General features: G+C 47.1%; 1 long non-coding RNA gene across 1 annotated transcript in view; it reads left to right on the top strand.

Annotated features, from left to right (window-relative positions):
- LOC106734517 (uncharacterized) overlaps positions 1–3,257 on the top strand; it is a 390,280-nt gene extending 387,023 nt beyond the window's left edge. Inside the window, exon 7 of the long non-coding RNA XR_003548790.1 lies at positions 3,086–3,257. This is a non-coding gene — a long non-coding RNA (uncharacterized LOC106734517). The remainder of the gene's footprint in view (positions 1–3,085) is intronic.
- Positions 3,258–6,888: the final 3,631 nt, after the last annotated feature.

The raw sequence follows: 6,888 nt of genomic DNA, 5'->3' as shown, positions 1-6,888 counted from the left end.
AGAAAAGAAAAGAAAAGAAAAGAAAAGAAAAGAAAAGAAAAGAAAAGAAAAGAAAAGAAAAGAGAAAAGAAAACCACTCCAGAAAAGAAAAGAAAAGAAAAGAAAAGAAAAGAAAAGAAAAGAAAAGAAAAGAAAAGAAAAGAAAAGAAAAGAAAAGAAAACAGAAACAAAAACCATAGATCTCATTTTAAAATACATAGAAATACTTGGAGAGGTGGGCAAGCCCGTGAGTAGATAGCTGACGTGCAGGCAGACGCTGAAGGACATCGAAGTAAAACTGACACTCGTCTAGAAGGCAGCTGGACAGAGCCAAAGAGGTTGGCTCAGAGGTAGACCTGCACTATTCAGTGGGGCCCGTGGGGCTCTGGAGAGCTTGAACGGTGGCCAGAGTGAGTGAAGGTTTGCTGTCAGAGTGAAATACACAGTACGTATAAAAACAAGAATGTAAACTATATCAACCATTCTAAAATATGGATGACACATGAAAAAACATTAGCAGTGCTAATGACTTTGTGGTGCAATGGTAATGTGCTGCTCAAGAGAAGCAGGTTCCCACGTGGCAACCATGGTTTGAGTCCCCGGCCTGGTCAGCCTGGGGCATGCTGGGCGTGTACACCTGTACCCAGGATCCAACAGGCTGCAACACTGGAGGAGGGCCATTGCAGTATGCCCTGACCCTGTGGAGGGCGCTCATCTCTCTCACTCTCATGTGCTCACACAGGCTCTCTCATGAATACAGCCGCTCCTCACTTAATGACCTGCCTACTTAGTGACCATGTGGGCTTATGACCTCCTACTTAGTGACCATGTGGGCTTATGACTGGTTCTCCAGCACAGGGAATCGCCGTTCTCAGTCTGTGTGAGTCTCGGGAATCCCTCTGCTCAGCCTTTGTCTTGCTCCTGCAGTTGGTTAGTCTTCACTACACGAAGCATTCACAATCAGGCAAGACTACATACTGTATTTTTAAACTTGTACTTCATTGCACACTCACAACAGTATTCAGAGTAAATAAAAACGGTTACCCAGTTTTATATTATTGCACTGATGCAGGTCATGCTTTCTGATGCTTGTCTAATGTATGCTTTAGCTATGGATGGAATTGCATTATCCTAGTGTGGTGTCACAGGGTATCTATGGAAAAATATATACCCGATCATGCCTTAACATACCACAGGCCCGCTGCCATTAAGCATCGTGTTTATTGACCAATTTGTTTAATGACCCACTCATAGGCATGTAACTGGGTCATTAAACGAGGAATACCTGTAAAGAAAAAAAAATTTTTTTTGGAGGTTTTTGCTATAGGGCACGTGCGCTCACCAGAAAGACAGAGAGGTGGCATGGTAATTAAGGCTCTGGACTACCACATGACTGCGGTTTGAATCCCAGACCTGGCAGCTTGTTCTCTCTCTGGTGAGTACATGTGCCCTGTAGCAAACTTAAAATAATAATAAAGATAAATAATTTTTTTAGAGAGAGACAATTTTTGCTATAGGGTGCATGCACTTGTTGGAGAAACAGAGAGACAGGAAACAAGAGATATCTCCCCGGGGGGGGTGGCCATGTCACAATCCCTTCTCCTCCATTCTCCACTCAGGATTTTGGGCATGCACACACACACGCCTGGTGTGAGTTTTAAACCACCTGGTCTGGGACTCAAACTGCAGTCGACTATGTAGAGTCTAGTGACTTAATCATTACACCATCAGCTGATCCTAAGATAAAGAATTCTTCAAAAACCTTGGGGAGGTGGAAGCTGCAACTGGCATCTGGTGGGTAGAGGCCAGGAATTCTGCAAAGCACTCTACAATATGCAGGACAGCTCACCCCCCCGCCCCCCACCAGACCCACAACAAAGAATTTGCATGTCAAAATATCAGAAATGCCCAGGCTGAGGAGTACTGAATTAGAGGCTTTTGATAAATTACAAATGTTGCTAGATTAAAATCAAGCTTTATACGTATGTGGTACAAGTAGAGTTATAATGTCACCCAAAGAGGTGTCCCTCGCCCAGCGCCATCAGCATCACCCAGGAATTTACTAGAGAGTATACCCTCAGCCCCCACCCCATTACTGCCGAATCAGAACCTCTGCGGATAGAACCCAGAACTCTCCACGGTTTAACAAGACTTCCAGGGGATTCTAACACTCTGGTCTGAGGAGAGCGGCTCAGCTGTTTCCTGTAGTCAACTCCGGCTTACTCCAGGCCTGAGCAGTAGGTGGCGGTGAATCCCAGGCCCCAGGCCGGTATTGTTTGGGCCGCTAAAAGCTGAGATGTCGCCTTGCCGGCCTGCATCATAGTTGGTGACAGAGCTGGTGACAAGTGTTCCAGAGTGCTTTTGCACTCGACCAGGATTAACAATGCAACTTTCTCACTTCAACCAAGTGGGTGTGTGTGTGTGTGTGTGTGTGTGGAGATTCTCCCTCCTCATTCAGTGTTTGAAATGGCTTATTTCTAACATATTGCAAAGACATAGTCTCCAACAAAGAATTCAGTGCGTGTCTGCCTTGGACAACTGTCCTAGGACACTTTCTCACTCTGTTAAAATCTTTTAATTTCTGCCATCCTCTGAAACCTGTGGGCCAGGTGTTTGGCCCAGTCATGCTGAGTAGGCCCTGAGCCCCTCCCCTGCAGGTGGACAAGATCTGGTGAAGCATGAACACGTTAAGCTTCCCTGGATCTTATCTGGCAGATAATAGGAAATGTTGGGTAAACCCCTTCAAGGGGTTTTCGGAGTAGGCGTCACAGTAATTTTCTTTATATGCCACAAGGGGGCACCCTCCGCTCAGCCAAGACCTCCACGGGCCACGTAAAGACACTGAAGAGGAAGGTCGTAGGAACTGCTAGGTAGCGCAGTGGGTGGGAGGGGAGTGGCGAAGGGGTGACTTTGGGGTTAGACCTCCGCCGGAACTCTAGAGCTGAGTTTCTCAAAGTGTGGTTCTGGACCAGCAGCACCAGCACCGGCAGGGAAGTTGTTAGAGAAACAATTATCTTGGGCTCAGCAGCCCCAGACCTCCTGAATCAGAAGCTCTGGGGGTGGGGCCCAGCAATCTATTTTAACAACCCTCTCCCTCCCCTCCCAGGTGACTGCAATGCCGGCTCCCACTCTCTAGTCTAGAGCATCTTCCAGGTTATTCTCCTGGACACAAAACCATGCTGGTACCTGATCTCTGCAGACTTCTGCCAGGAGGTGAAATCGAGGAACCCACACTCTTGTATGCCCAACATCTTCAGGCCATTGACCTGAGAGCACCTGAGGACACAGGTGGGTCTGTGCAGTCCCTGGGCTCGGCCCTGGGCCAGGGGCTCTGAGGGGTTGGGAGGAGCACTCTTAGCCAGCCTTTAGGAAGCTTCTGATCCCCTATGGAAGGCAGGACTGCCACAGAGAAGCAGATCCAAGCGGGCCCAAAGGTGTGCTTCAGACCTCCTGAGTAAGCAGTGGCCGGGCTGCAGCACTGCGGGGGCCCTTCCCCACCCTGGCACCAACTGCTCTGCCCCTTCTCTCAACTGCCCACTCCAGGGCTGCCCCAGTTTTCTCTTCCTGTTCCCCTTACCTCCCACATCCCTAGTTCTGTCCCTACCCCCAACCCATTCTAACTTTGTTTTAAATCACTGAAGTCCAGGAGTAGGCCTCACAAGGACAGAGATTCCAGAGGTGGAATCTCCCGTGGAAAAGAAGGGAAACTGAGCAAATAAGGAGATTTCTTTTCAGGGTAAAGACTGGAAATGGCTAATTGCACTTTAATAATAGTCACCCCTGTCCCAAGTGTAGTGCCAGCCTGGGGAAGGGAGACCACCCTCAGGGCGTGAAACTCATGAGGGTAGCTGGACTTGAGCCAGATCATCACAGGAGAGAGGAATTTAGGCGAGCAGAAGGGGGCTGAGGCCAGGCCAGCCTGTAGGGTGTGAGGGAAGCAGAGACAGGCTAGTGAGGATGGAGGGCATGTCGGGGGGGGTGGTGGTCATGGGAATTGAGGCTGGGTGGTACCCAGATGGAGAAGGTAGCAATGTTTCAGTTCAGTGATGGGAGCACTAGGAAATGTCACAGACCCTTGGGCAGAGAACCGTTGACAGAACAAATTATACTGCCACTGTGAAGGCATCATTGCTGGCGGGGGTCACCACCTCAGACACTTAGAGTGTGATGTGTTCCAGCTAAGATTCAGCAGGGCCTGGAGGGGCCGCCGTGAGTTGGAGAGCACATGCCCATTCTGAAGTCATCACTTCCTACAGAAATCCTGCCATGGGAAGTGGGAGCCCAGAGCTTCCAAATCTTCTATTTTTATTTTTTTTAACAGGAGTAAAAATTCTAGATTATTTTTTCATAATGTAAATCTTCATCATCTTAAAATATGGCAGTTAATTAATGTTTTTAAAAGCTTGTGAGTCTCCGGTTGGTAACTTCTGACCTGAGTTTTTGTTTGTTTGTTTGTTTGTTTAATCTGCCTTGGGGTTGGGGAGGGGGTTGTGTTATATTGTTGAACTATTGGGTTGTTGAAAATGTCATGGATTTATTTTTTTCTATGTTTTTCTATGTAGTGTCATGACTTTCCCAATGACTTAATATTATAACTATTGCTTCTTCTTAGTTTTGTTTCTCCCCATTTTCTAGCAAATCCCTTTATGAACAAGTAAGATAAAAATAATATTCACTAAGTATTGGCAATTTAGTGTTATCAACACTTCACATGAATTATCCCATTTAATCCTCATACAGGCCTGTATGTTACTTAGTCTCAGTTTATAGATGGAAAAACTGAGGCTCAGAGAGGTAAAATAACTTCCTCTAGTTACCACAGGTAGTCCCTGGGGAGCCAAGACTCCAGAGTTGCCCGTTTAGCCTGTGTTAGATTCTTCCCCATATAGTTCAGCTGCCATGTTTCTCTTAGATTTTCCCCTCTCCCAAGAATGAGTGACACCCATGAGGTTGTGTTTACCTCCTTGTGTTGAAATACCAGGTTTGTTCTTTTATCGTCCATGCCTTGGGATGTGTGGTGCGTGAGCTTGGTCTGTTTGGCTGACAGACAATTTTGAGTACCCACGATGTGCTGTGTGCTGTCTGGTGCCAGTTGTCAACTTCATGCAACTCCATTTAACAAGAAATACTGACAAGTAGAAACCAAAACAGTAAACTTAATATGGGATATCATGTTAGGGATAAAGTATGTGTTGAGATCACACAGGGAGTCATAAATGCAGAGGAGGGAGTAGTTAAGGAAGACTTCCTGGAAGAAATGTCATGGGGGCTGAGCCAGGAAGAATCTGAGGAACAGCAGAGGTCAAAAGGCCAGCCACTGGAAGAGTCAGGAGAGTGGTGACAAGGCATCATGAAGGAACTGCGTGACAGTAGGGTTAAACCTACCTGAAAAAGCTGTGAGGCAGAAGAATAAACAGTGCCAGAGCGGGCTGGAGTGTCAGGACACTACATACTTGAGCATGTCAGTGGGCTGAGGGGGAGACCTCCTTGAGAGAACAAAGTGTGTTGTTTGTGGAGTGAATGAATGAGAGAACTCAACTGAAAGGTGGAGAGAGGGCATCGCCTGAACTCAGGCACACAAATGGTTGGCTATCTTAGTCTGTTTTCTGCTGCTATCCCAGAGTACCATAGACTGGGTAATTTATGAAGAACAGAAATTTATTTGGCGCGTGGTTCTGAAGGCAGGGAAGTTCAAGAGGTACATCTGACAAGGGCCTTCATGCTGTGTCATCCCATGGCAGAAGGCAGGTGTGAGTATGTGAGGTAGACAGAGGGGGCTGAGCTTCATCCTTTGATCAGGAATCCACTCCCCCACTCCCAAGATAACTAACCTACTTCTACAATAAGGGCATCATTTAATTCATCCACAAGGGCAAAGCACTCATGATCTAATCACCTCTTAAAGGTCCTACCTCTTTTTAAAATTTCATTTATTATTATTATTATTTTTAATCTGTCATAGGCATGTGCACTCACTGGGAGAGAGTAAGAGGGAGAGACAGGGAGAGAAGGAAAGTGAGAAAGCAAGCTGCCAGGTTGGGGACCTGAACTACAGTCCACCATGTGGGAGTTCAGCACCTTAACCACCATGCCACCCACTGGCCTCAGGTCCTATCTCTTAAAACCATCATAATATCAATTAAATTTCAATATGAAATTTGGAGGGGACATTCAAGCCATAACACTGTCTGGCAGGCTGCTCTCCCTCTCATTGGCTGTGCGATCCTTGGGCAGGCTGCCTCACTTCTTAGATTCCAGTTTTCACACCTATGAAACGGATTTTCTAAATCATACAGTTCTATGAGTATTGAATAAGAAGATGCGGGGCCGTATCTGACTCAATGCCTGTCCCAGAACAGTCACTCAAACAATGTGAGTTATTATTGCTTCTGGTATTCGGTAAATGTTTGTTGAAAGAAAGCATGATCGGGAGCCCATGACTAAAGCTGCCCCAGTGGTACCGAGTGGGGTTGAGAGATCAGGTCAGCATTTAAGTTTAAGCCTGGCCCATGATTTCCGCTTATCTTGAGGATTGGGAAATAAAGAATATGTTCGTTTGGATGGGACTTCAGCTTTTACATAAACTCAAAGCCATCTGGTCCCCCCAGGAAGCAGCCCGTCCCATCAGACAAATCTGACCATGCCTATTGCAGTGGAATCAGCCATACTTTCAGGCCTGAGGCTGCTGATTTTCCCCAGAGAGCTTGTCCACGCCTGTGAATCCAGCATTCCTGTAGTTACATCATTCCATCCAGGTGCAGACAGCTCCGCCAGCGGCACTCTTCTCTCCAGGCAGCTGCAATAACCTGGCACGGGGAAGCCCATCTGGTGGCTATACGCAGCCGTTCCGGTGTGCGCCAGCATGGCTGACTGGCAGACACGGCTGGTGGCCCTGTCCCTCTCTTCCAG

The sequence above is a fragment of the Tupaia chinensis genome, unplaced genomic scaffold, assembly GCF_000334495.1.
Source record: "Tupaia chinensis unplaced genomic scaffold, TupChi_1.0 Scaffold000132_1, whole genome shotgun sequence".
Taxonomy (NCBI): Eukaryota; Metazoa; Chordata; class Mammalia; order Scandentia; family Tupaiidae; genus Tupaia; species Tupaia belangeri.
The sequence above is the reverse complement of the archived record's forward strand: the minus strand, read 5'-3'. Positions and strand labels throughout refer to the sequence as shown.